Source organism: Macaca thibetana, chromosome 4 (genome assembly GCF_024542745.1).
Source record: "Macaca thibetana thibetana isolate TM-01 chromosome 4, ASM2454274v1, whole genome shotgun sequence".
In the NCBI taxonomy this organism is placed as follows: Eukaryota; Metazoa; Chordata; class Mammalia; order Primates; family Cercopithecidae; genus Macaca; species Macaca thibetana.
In genome coordinates this window covers 82,902,091-82,915,326 of record NC_065581.1, presented here as the reverse complement: position 1 = coordinate 82,915,326, position 13,236 = coordinate 82,902,091, and the positions used below count along the sequence as shown (strand labels likewise).

Below are 13,236 nucleotides of genomic sequence, written 5' to 3'. Positions count from 1 at the left end.
GTGTATGAGCTATAAAATGGCTACTGCTTCACTTCCATCCTACTAATCTTGCACAAAAACCTCTCTTGTGACTTACCCTAACCAGAAATACACAGAAAAAGAAATTCCGGAAAATGTCATGAGACTAATCAACACATTACAAAGCCATCACAAAGTCTTACATTAATGCCATGAAATTAACATGTTCAAAACGGATTGAGTAAGCTCATCATAAATCTTACTTTTTATTTTCAAATGATCTTCAAAAAAAATATAGAAATGCTCTCATGAATCTGCAAGGATCTTCAACAAAACATTTCCTACAGAATATTAAATCTATTCAGTTTATAATCAAATTCTGCCTCACGTTGCATGCACTGTGGTCATATATAAATCAGTCTTTTAAAATCAAAAATCAATTTAACACTCAGATGTAACATATATGGCATATTAGCAATTTCTAGTTGCAAAGGCCTGATGTTAATGATAAGGAGGAATAATATCAAAATATAATCCAAGTGAACCTCTTATCTGCTCCCACCCCTCTCCCTTTCTCTATCTAACTTTATCTCTTCCAGGCAGGGTAACCTTGAATAGCCTGTATTCGCATAATGCATTCCCTATTGATTTTTTCATTCCCAACTAATCAGTTTAGAATCCATCTGCCAGAGTGTGAAGGTGTCCTTGCTGGGGCTGGTTACAGACCTTTCCTTGTGAGTGATCACGTAGATTAGGAAAGATGTAGTATGTCCTCACTCTAATATATAAAATCTAGGTAATTTAAGATGTTTTAAGTATGGCATGGAGCATGACAGTTTCACAGTGCCCTATTTAGAATATTAAAAGATAAGACAAAACCCCTGCAAATAACAGAACACTTCTTCTGATCCTCTGTTACATGTCTAAGATAATGGGAGAGGTTTTATTTGGGAAACAACTCAAAAGACATTACCATATTGTGTTCAGTAGAATCTTTGTGAAGATGTCACTATCTGAATCAGGCTTGGACTGGGGCACTGACTGACTACCATTGTATGCACACCCATGAGGTAAATGATACCTCCTCTAAATTCTAAGAGCCAAACATTCCTGCTTCCCTATTACTCCAGAGCCTTAAAGGGTCTTGGCCACCAGAAGGATGTGTTCTGAGATAAGCAACATATTTCATAATGTTACAGATACCCTCTTAATCAAATAGATTATATCATTTATCTATCTCCCAGTGAGAATGTAAACTTCTACATGAAAGTGTAGAAAGAATTACAAATCTGCATGTCCTCATATCCTTAAATGCAGAGTCCATTCTCTTCAAGAATTTCTAAGAGGAATCAGGAGTGCTTTTGTTCCCGGACCAAACTGAGGGTCGGGTTGCTATTTTTCGCAGCCCAGTAACAAGATGCAGATGAACTGAGGAGGAAGAGAGTTCTTATTTCTGTAACTGATTACGAGGAGAAGGCCTGGAAGTTATCATCAGACCAACTCAAAATTACAAAGTTTTCCAGAGCTGATATACCTTCTAAGCTATATGTCTACATGTAAGCATGCATTCATCTAAAGACATAAGTGATTAACTTATTTTAATCTATAACTAGGGTCTGAGTCCCAAAGACCTTCCTCTGGATCCTCAGTAAATTTACTTAATCTAAATGGGTCCAGGTGCTGCGTTGATTACCCTTATCTTGTCTCCTGCCAAATCACAGAGGTTTGGGGAGTTCCTTCAGACTTCCAATAAACGTGTTTGTGGAGGCCTGGGGAGTTTCTTCAGACCCCCAATGAAACTTGTTTAATCCTAAATGGGTCCTGTTAAGAAATCCTTTGTAATTTTGTCACACTTTAAGGCCCAGGAAAGGCCTAGGCAAAACTCCTGGTGGCTTTTTGTTACATTCCAGCCTTTGTATGAGGGCACTGGCTCGATCAGCTTTCAATGTTTAACCTAGTTACTCAGTGCTGGGACATCTGTAATGGAGGCCTGTGTTAGTGAGACCTGGCCTGTCATGCTTTCACTGGCCCATGGGTCAGTCCTAATTTATTACTAGCCACTACAAATATCCAGACCTAGAGCTCACAGCCTCAAGCCTCAACACTCCATCAGAGGCTCACTCTAACACAGAACTCTCCTCCCATACTGGGTAATCATTTTATTGCGAGTGTAACCAGAAAAACACTGCTCACAAGAGATGGCATTGATGTTTTTGCAACATGTAGAGACCACTCATTCTATATTATACTCAAAGTATACCACAAGAAGCTTGCTTGAATCCCAATGTGTCAGCAATTAGTAACATGGCCACCTTCTCCTGGGATATACAAATCAAGGTTTGACCTCTGTCTACAATGCTACTGGAACCTCTTCAAGATGTGGGCACTATCACTAAGCATTGCCCACCCTAGCAGACATCATCCTCTCTTCTAATGAATTCTGTCTTGGCTTCTTGGTCATGGTCTCTACAATCTGATTTCCACTGTGATCCTCTCCCTTGATTTACCCAAATTTATGTATGAACCATTATTAAATGGTGGAGTTCCCCAAAAAATCATTATTAAATGGTAACTCAGCCCCTATGTGAATCAGTTTATGTAAATGGTTTAGGGCTACAGAGGAGGATCCCCTAACTCCATCCACCAGAATCTGTTTGCACCTCAGATAACACATCTTGTTACATTTCTTTTGATTTCTAACCCACTTCAACAAGTGTCAGTAACAAGGGTGCCCATTCTGAATCTAGATTATTGTTAAGGATTTAGGAGTAGATAGAGAAGTGGATTCCCTTGCCAAGACACTAGTTTCCTATCATTTTGTGTCCTGTATGTGAGCTTCCACTTCTTCATCTGTAAAAGGGGGATAAATAATAATAATAATATCTCTTAGATTTGTTGTAAGGATTAAATGAGTTAATGTGTACCTGTTAATTAGAAAAATATCTCGTATGGGCTAAGTGCATAATAAATGTTACATGAAATTAATATGAAAGAAAGAAAAGAAAAGTTGAAAAAATACAGACTCTTTGGGACATCTAGGAGTTGCTTTGTCCCTAAGGCCATTACATTAAGTTTCTGGAGCCCTTATCATTTAAACATTGTATAGTGCCAAATACTAGTTAGCTGAGAACATTATAAGGCTTGGATACTTTAGTAAATCTTTTTGCTGAGAATAAGTATAATAAAGCTCTTTTTTTTTTTCAGAATAGAAACTTCAAATAGCCAAAATTTTATCTCCCTATGTATTTTACTCTCTATTTTTTGTGGAAAAGTGTGATAAAATACATGTAAACAAACTGATATGTGGAGATTTTCTGTGGATTAGAAATTAAAGGAAAATATGGCAAATTATTAATAAATTTTGAATCTAGTGATAGGTATATGGGTATGTATTACACTATTATTTCAACTTTTTTATATGACTGAAAATGTTTCTAATAAACAGCAAGGAAAGGGGTAAAATTTAAGGTGTATATTAAGGTCACTGAAAATTCAGCCTTAATCATTATGGCTTCTATATATTGATATTATACCCTGATAATTGATACTATAATGACCCTTAGACACTATAAAATCCTTAAAAGTGCCTCTTGAATTATCAAAGATTAATAACAATTAAAATTTTAAAAATAAAAATACAATTCATGAACAAGTTTATTGTAGTAATGAAAAGCAAATCATTGGAAACCTAAAGTCTATTGACAAAAAGCAGAACAAAAGTATGGTACATCTTTACAATGAAATAGTATGTATCCATTAAATAAGAATGAAGAAGCACTTTATGTGCTGATAAGGCAAGAATGCCACGATACATTAACTAACAAGAGCAGAAGATTGTATATAAAATACCATTGTTTGCCACAAGGTCAGGAGATCGAGACCATCCTGGCTAAACCCCGTCTCTACTAAAAAATACAAAAATCTAGCCGGGTGAGGTGGCCGGCACCTGTAGTCCCAGCTACACAGGAGGCTGAGGCAGGAGAATGGCGTAAACCCGGGAGGCGGAGCTTGCAGTGAGCTGAGATCCGGCCACTGCACTCCAGCCTGGGCGACACAGCGAGACTCCGTCTCAAAAAAAAAAAAAAAAAAAAATACCATTGTTTGCATGAGAAAAAGAAAGTAACTAATAATTAAGAAAGGATATCCTACACATGGGTAAATAGGGAGGAAGCTGAGGGGATGAGAGGTAGGAGAGGGAAACTTTTAAAATCCACCTTTTGAAAACTCTTGAATTTTGTCTTATGGCAATGTATAATCTATTTTAAAAATAAATAAAATGAACATTTTTAAATAAACACTTAAATAGTAAAATAGAATAGCTAAGCAACATATTTTAGTCTATACTTGGGAAAGTTGCAAAGTTAACATGAAATTAATACTCAAATGACCAGGTATCAGGGCACTACAAAACTAGCAAAATCCATCCATTCTTTTTACCGTAAAGGTGAACAAGTGACAACTGGATTCCCTGGAAGGAGAACCTGAGAAGAAGAATAAAGGTCCTAGTAAAGTAATAAAACAACCAACTGCCTTACCCATTCTTTAAGAAACCAAGGAAGTTCTTGGTATATGGGTTTCCTTTCAGGAACACAAGGAAACCTTTGCACTGGTCACCAATTTTTGCACATTATGTATCATACCATAACCTAGGGCTGGCGCTGGCTACAGAACATGGACTCAAAAAGCAGTTCTAGCACCACCTAGTCCTCTCCATATTGTCAATCCCAAATTTAACATTTTGAATTCCATATTCTTTTGCATCTTAACAATTTTTGCTACTAATTCTACCTATTTGTTTCTTTGCTTATTTATTTTTGCCAGGCAAATATGATTTAAGAAGAAAATAAAGAATAACTTGGCCGGGCGCGGTGGCTCAAGCCTGTAATCCCAGCACTTTGGGAGGCCGAGACGGGCGGATCACGAGGTCAGGAGATCGAGACCATCCTGGCTAACATGGTGAAACCCTGTCTCTACTGAAAAATACAAAAAACTAGCCGGGCGAGGTGGCGGGTGCCTGTAGTCCCAGCTACACAGGAGGCTGAGGCAGGAGAATGGCATAAACCCGGGAGGCGGAGCTTGCAGTGAGCTGAGATCCGGCCACTGCACTCCAGCCTGGGCGGCAGAGCGAGATTCCGTCTCAAAAAAAAATAATAATAAAAATAAATAAATAAATAAATAAATAAATAAAAGAATAACTTGAGTTCAAATTCAAATATTTGTGTTAATCCTATTCTGGTTAAAATCTTGAATACTATCATGTTCAAATTTATTTACTGACAAAATATTAATACTCAATCCTATCTACCTGGGGATTTTTCTGTCTTTACATGATGCTTTCTTTATCCAGTTACGTAATAACAGCTACTCTGTTGGTTCCCAGTAATTCCCATCTCCTAACATTCACGCCTCTGTGTAACCCTCAGCCTTTTAAGTATGGGTAGACTTAATGACTCATTCTAACAAAATATGACAGAATAATGGGATGTCACTTTGAATATTAGCCTATAAAGAGACTGTAGCCTTCCTCTTGGATACTCTCTCTTGCTCCTCCTTAGATTATTTGGCCTGAAGGAATCCAATTTCTGTTTTGCCAGGCTGCCCTGTGTAGGGGGCCATGTGAGTAAATTTGGAAGAAAATCCTTCAGCCCCAGTTAAACCTTAAGATGACTGCAGCCCGAGCCAAGAGCTTGACTGCTACCTGTGAGGGACTTTGAGCCAGAGGCACCCTACTAAACTGCTCCCAGATTCCTGACCCTCGGAAATTATAAGATAATGAATGATTATTCCTTTAAACCACTATATTTTGGAGTAATTTGTTAGCCAACAACAGATAACTAATACAAACTACAATTATAAACCACAATTTTAAATGCATGGCAAAATACAGCAAAATCTCTTGTCTAAAGAACAGAAACACCAAAGAGTAAATGTTCAATGATGTTGATTGACTGTGTGGTAAATTATTAGAAATCTCATTTCAATAATTCCACAATCAATGAAGTAATTTCATTTTAAAGTAATGAAGACCTTGGGATGACTCATCAAAAAATGAAATGTTGTTTAGCATGGCAAATTTTGCATATTTTTGTATTCTGTCTGTGAAAATTATTTTTTAATATTACATGCATTAAAAATTTCTGTATTTGCATAAACTGAATCACCAATTCCCAGTTACATCAGACAAAAAACAGTTTACTGAAGTTGAAATTCAATGTATATATAGATCTAAATTTTATTTCAGTTTTAATTCCTCCAGAATTGATGCCTGAAATAGAACTTGCTTTAAAAATGGGGCATGAGTGCCCTCTTGTGATGGAATAGGCATTTAAATTAATTCATAAATATTTTTAAGTTGCATATGAAATAATTTGAACCAAATCATTTAGCAAACACAAATTGCACTCTATTGCTAGGCAAATTTATATCTGTACATTTTAGTAAGGGAAAGACAAGTACCTGAAAACTTGGTTGGTATTAATAGACAATATGAATAATTCACAATAAAATGCTGTTCCTTTTATGGTGCTGGTAACTCAAACAAAAACTTTGTAAAATAGAGTCTCTTTCAACTGACCATCAATTAATTATCTAGCAAGTGCTCTTCATTCCTGCTTTGAAACATAGACTCACAAAACAAGAGGAAGTCTTGGGACCAAGCAGGTAGGCTCTGATGTGCTTCCACTCCCTAGCTGCCACTGAATGAAGTGCCCGTTTTCTAAGCATCAGTCGTTTGATTCTGAACTATTTATGTCAATTGTACTTGTTTTAAATTTATCTAATTAAATAACATGCAAAGGAATTATTCATTGGAAAAGAAAGAAAATGTAGTTAAAGAAAACCAAGTTGGATTCTTTGGGATGACTTCAGGAAAGGTAATTGGGGAAAAAGACTTTCTTTTGAAACTACACAGACAAGAAAACTATAAAATATAGAAAATAGAAGTAATAAAAACTTCAAAAAATTCTAAACCTAAAAGTCTCACATCAGCAAACTACTTAAAAATACTTTTTAATAAAAGCCTTAATCGGCCGGGCAAGGTGGCTCACTCCTGTAATCTCAGCACTTTGGGAGGCCGAGGCAGGTGCATCACATGGGGTCAGGAGTTTGAGACCAGCCTGACCAACATAGTGAAACCCCATCTCTATTAAAAATACAAAATTAGCCGGGCATGGTGTCACATGCCTGTAATCACAGCTACTTGGAAGGCTGAGGCAGGAGAATCGCTTGAACCCTGGAGGTGAAAGTAGCAGTAAGCCAAGATCACGTCATTTCACTCCAGCCTGGGCAACAAGAGCAAAACTCCATCTCAAAAAAAAAAAAAAAAGCCTTCACTCTCTATCAAAAGATTGGTAAAATATTCATTTGTATATTTTATTCTAAAGTAAAATATTTTAAGTACTTATTACCTTTTGAATGATTCTCCACTTAATGAATTTTTTGATTCACTAACACTAAAGGGTTTTTTTTCTTTAGATGCTCATTTTTTATATACATGTGTATTTAGATAAAAACTTCTGTGGAATGTATATATGGCCTGATTCTAAAATGAACTTCGGTCCACATGACCTGAAATACAAAAAGTCTGCCTGTGGTCTCTGGCATTGACACCTGGGAATATTTGTGTAAACTTTTGACCCTTAAAAGTACACTGTTTTTACATTACTGACCTCAATATATGGTATAAAAGTTTTATGCTGACAACTGCCTGGAATTCTCACCAAAGGAGGGCAGAAAATTTGGGTTTATTAATCTTTAAATAAACCCAAATTACTTATCTGCAAGTCTAAGCATAGTTTTTCATGGTGACAAGACCAAATATAGAATCAGATAAGAAGGCTTCTACTTTGCTTTCTACGTTATTTTTAATTATCCAGAAAACTATGAATATAATAAGCCCAAATTGCTGTAAATGGCCAATATTTCTCTAAATTACATTTATTTTAAAATTTTTGAGCACCTACAATGTGCTCCTTCTGTTCTTCCGTTGAATTTACACAGGAGCCTCAGTAACAGTCACATCTATTATCAGATTTTAGTACACAATTGTCCTACTATGGACTTCATAAGAATTGTTAAAAGATAAAATTACAACAAATCTGGTTTTATAGATCTTAGGGTTTTTATTTGTGATTCTAGAATCAGGCAGCAGTCTGGACCAAAATGGTTCAAAATGTTCTGCCCCATCACATGTGCATATTTTCAGCCATAGAAAAGTAAGTGATATACAGAAAATGAAAATGAGGTACAGTGACATCTAGATTGGTTAGAATTCAGTGTTCACCTTAATTCAACTTGATTTTTACAGTTGGCTGCCTATAATTGACTGAAACTCAACTGCTATGATTGGCTGAGACTCAGCTACTTTTTACAAGAGTGGATTACAGTCCGTTGACACAAGTTAGATTGCAGTTTACTCTATATGGAGAAACCTTTAGGACAAACTTAAAATATACACAGGGGCAGTTTTAGGCTGAACTTAATTTAATAATTCTGCCCTTTGGGTCAACTTCTCAATTTTGAGATGTTGACCAAAAGTTTAGGCACTGATGTCACTCACGCTCTGTCACCATTATAATGGATTTATTTGGTCTCAAATCCCATTGGGAAATAGCAAAACAATGAATTTTGTAAAGTGGGGACAAATAAACAGAACAATAAGGGGGAAAACCTGATTCGTCAACATCAGGCCTCCTCAGTCTCTTCTGGAAGGGTTAAAGCAGGTAGTACTTCCTTGCTCTGTTGACTCAGGCAGATTAAAATCTCTTGTTTTCAGGGAGATGAAAACACTGATCTGTTTTGGGATTTATCTGCTCCTTTAAAGTTTCCATTTTGTTATGTGGCATTTAGCATGAGTGACTTCATTTTGGTTTGGTCTGATCTGTTGGAGCAAAGTGCAAGACCTCAGCACAAGCAGTCACCTCTCATACTTTTGCTTAATAATTTCCCCCTTTTGGTTAGGTTCTCACCTAGGTAAGAGTGTGAGCAAAAAGCAAAACTTAGGGAACTTATGTTCAACTTATATTTTTCCAGTGGAAGTGAACCTGAATTCCATCAATATTCAATACCTTTAACCAAGGCAATCTAATTAACTTAGTTGGCTTTGTCTAATGCCATTGTATTTCTAGTATCTTATTTAACTGTTTTACAACTTGTCCAGTAAAGTAAGTACCTTTATCATTGGAGATTTTTCCAGGAATGCCCCATGAGAGAAATACACATTCTAATAACCTTTCAGTTACTATAATGGCATCAGCTTTCCTTCATGGGAAAGCTTCTACACAACCAGAAAACATGCACTGAAAATGGCAATTGAATGAAATCCCTCTATGAAATGTTCGAATGGCTCATCAGGTAGCAGAAATGTACCTGATGTATTGGCTGTTGTATTAGTTCATTCTCACACTGCTATAAAGAACTACGTGAGACTGGGTAATTTATGAAGAAAATAGGTTTAATGGAGTCACAATTCCACAGGCTGTACAGGAGCATGGCTGGGGATGCCTCAGGAAACTTACAATCATGGTAGAAGGCTGAAGGAGAAGCAAACACATCTTCACATGGTGGCAGGAGAGAGAGAGTGAAGGAGGAAGTGCTACATACTTTTAAACCACCAGATCTTGTGAGAACTCACTCACTAACACAAAAACAGTAAAGTAGAAATCCACCCCCATGATCCAATCACCTCCCACCAGTCCCTCCCCCAACATTGGAAATTACAATTCAACATGAGATTTGGGTGGGGACACAGAGCCAATCTGTATCAAGTGTCTTCTCGGAATTATAGGTTTAACAAGCCAAATACTGGTCATAAACCATGTTAACAGTTTCAGAACAGTCACAACACCAGTATTTTTTCACAATTTGGATCATTTTACCTCTTTCATTATAAGTCATGGAGTGCAAAGCTTTTAACAATGGGAGTTTTAATGACTCAGGAAGGAAAACTATCTGTCCACATTTACCATTGGATTTATATCCTCTTAAATGTCAATTTTGGATGGTTTGTGTGCAGCCAGGCACAGGAGGCTCCGCTGTCAGGAGCAATCAGACCTTCCAGCTCCTTGGACTTGACCTTCCAGCCGCCTCTCATGTACTTGTCTGGTGGGGGGTTGTGTTGATCAGGAGTGAATTTACAGTTGGTCTACCATGAACTGGAAGGTTCTCGAACACGTGCACCTGCTGCTGTACATCTTGGCAGCGAAAACATTAATTATCTGCCTAGCACTTGCTGGAGTGAAAATATAACAAAGAAAAAGGTTGGAAGCAAAACAACAAAAACTGGAAGCTGAAAGGAAGAAGTAATCAGAGAAAAAAGATAACTGAATATTCCACAATGTAAATGTCAGCTTGAGAAGACTCCGGCTGAGAAGAAAGAGAAGACAAACTTAATTATTGAATAATGTGTCAGAGGATAAACTCCCAATCTAGACCTTTCACTTAAAATACTGTGAATTTATATGTGCTTTTAAAAGAACCAGTATTGGCCGGGCATGGTGGCTCACGCCTGTAATCCCAACACTTTGGGAAGCTGAGGAGGGCAGATCGCTTGAGGTCGGGAGTTTGAGACCAGCCTGGCCAACATGGTGAAACCCCGTCTCTACTAAAAATAGAAAAATTAGCCGGGTGGAGTGGTGCGCATCTGTAATCCCAGCTACTCGAGAGACTGAGGCAGGAGAATCGCTTGAACCCAGGAGTCAGAGGTTGCAGTGAGCCGAGATTGTGCTATAATACTCCAGCCTGGGTGACAAGAGCAAAACTCCATCTAAAAAAAAAAATAAATAAATAGAATTACAGGTCACTGTGAGATAATAGGCACTCATTTAACCAGAGTGATAATGAAAAGACTTTAAAAGGCAAACACTCTATAACACTCTATAATCCCAGCGCCTTGGCAGGCTGAGGTGGGAGAATCCTTTGAGGCCAGGAGTTCAAGACCAGCCTAAGCAATATGGCAACATGCTGTCTCTAAAAAAAAAAAAAGAAAAAAAAAAAGAAAAAGTAGCCATGCATAGTGGCATACCCCTATAGTCCTAAATACTTGGGAGGCAGAAGAATTGCTTGTGCCTAGGAGTTCAAGGCTACACTTAACTATGATCATACCACTGTGTTCTAGCCTGGGCAATAGAGCAAGACCTTACCACTAAAAACAAACCACCACAACAACAACAAAAAACCCCAGGGCAACATGGCAAAACCTCATCTCTACAAAAAAATTAAAAATTTGCCAGGCATGGTGGCACACACCTGTAGTCTTAGCTAGTTGGGAGGCTGAGGTGAGAAGATCACCTGAGACCAGGAGGTTGAGGCTGCTAGTGAGCCATGATCATGCTACTGCAATCCAGCCTGGGTGACAGAGCAAGACTCTGTCTCAAAAAGAAAAGAAAAAGGCAAACACAGAGTTACACATTTCTTTTTAAAAATGCCTACTTGTAGAAAAACGTGAGTTCTTTAATAGAGAGGACTCAATTGTCTTAGTAATCAAAGGCTTAATAAAGGCAACATAAAACACAGGGAACTACAATGATAAAACACATTCTTTTTCCCTAGACCAATTATCTGAAAGGTAAAGAAAAACCTTTCATTATTTGCCATTAACAGCAGCTCAACACTCCAAGAAAAATCTTGTTTTAACAGAGAGAACCAAATTCTAGTTTTCTATCAATGTATACCTTTGAAATTAATGTTCAATTTTAGAAAAACTTAGAAAACTTCTCTTCTAACTTTAGCCAATGTGATCACACAGAAAATATGTTTTATAAGATTAATCTTCCACAAGCCTTCTACAGTCTTCTTTCTTTCTAGTTTTGGAACAGCCAGTCATTCCACTTTGGGACAAAAATTACCTTTTTTTCCCTTTACCAAAAACACATCTTACTTTCATCACCTAAGGAATTATTTTAATTGTCATATGTTAATTAGAAATTTTTCAACCTAGCTTTTTGCAGCTTTTTTTTTTTTTTTTTAATCTCACTCTGTTGCCCAGGCGGGAGTACAGTGGCATGATCTTGGCTCACTACAACCTCCACCTCCCAGGTTCAAGTGATTCTCCTGCCTCAGCCACCCGAGTAGCTGGGATGACAGGTGTTGGCCACCATGTCCAGCTAATTTTCATATTTTTAGTAGAGATGGGGTTTCACCATGTTGGTCAGGCTGGTCCTGAACTCCTGACCTCAAGTGATCCACCTACCTCGACCTCCCAAAGTGCCGGGGTTACAGACATGAGCCACTGCATCCAGCCTTGGTTTTCTTTTTCTTATCCATACCACTATCATCCTCTTCGTCTGAAGCCACATCTTCAATCTTGGGATTTTCTTCATCATCTTTTTCTTTTTCTTTCTCACCTTTCTCTTCCTCAGCCTCATCATCAGTGATTTACTTCTCCTACTCCTTTTCCAAATAAAAGGTAATAGAATAGCCTATGAACTTCAAGTGCTTCTTTACTATTTATTTGACCCACCTCTCTTATAAGTACTCTGTCTGGTCTTCTTTAAGGCAGAGGATTACTTTGGTACCACTACCAATGAGCTCAACATGGTCAGCATATACATTAAAGGAATCCCCGGCAGAAGACTCCCAGGCATACTGTTCATCATCATTATGCTTTATGATCACAACTACTTTATCAGTCACCAGATAGGCAGAATAAAAGTAAACACCAAACTATTTGCCTAATCATGAAGATGTCTGCACTAGCCTGAATAACCTCCATAAATGCTTTAGACAGAACTTGACAATAGTTCCCAAATTATTTGTGAGATAAGCCTTGGTCATGCCAATGCCTCATCATTGGTGATTTCCTTCTCTTGTTCAAAGTCAGGCTGTTTTCATGAGGGTTGGGGGGATGTCCCTGTTCAGCTGTTTACCACTGTCCAACTTGAAGAATTCTGTCATACTCTCAGAAAATATTGTCTAAGGCATCAGAAACATTAGAGATCAACTTTCAAAGGAAAATCTTCTTACAGGAATAGATGGTATTCTGCTCTGGGAAGTTTTTTGTTTTTCTGCATAGGAGTACCATAACTTTACCAATGTACAGCTATTAAGGCCACAGTTCTAAATAAATGAAACACATTATAAATTTCACAAAACTACAGTGAGGTCTTGTCAAGATAGCAGAGACCAGTAGGTTCTTGGAGAAACAATTCCGTAGGTATGGGAAGACTCAGCACCACCACAGATTTTTTGGATAAACTTAAGTAAGTCATTTGCTTTTTCCATGCCTCTTTTCCCATTTTTAATGGGAAAAAAAAAACTATGCATTTTTCACTGTACAATATG

General features: G+C 37.5%; 2 pseudogenes; one reads left to right on the top strand and one right to left on the bottom strand.

Annotated features, from left to right (window-relative positions):
- Positions 1-10,100: 10,100 nt before the first annotated feature.
- LOC126952964 (small integral membrane protein 11-like) lies at positions 10,101-10,281 on the top strand (annotated as a pseudogene).
- A 1,155-nt stretch (positions 10,282-11,436) lies between these two features.
- LOC126953416 (heat shock protein HSP 90-beta-like) lies at positions 11,437-12,976 on the bottom strand (annotated as a pseudogene).
- Between the last annotated feature and the right edge of the window lie 260 nt (positions 12,977-13,236).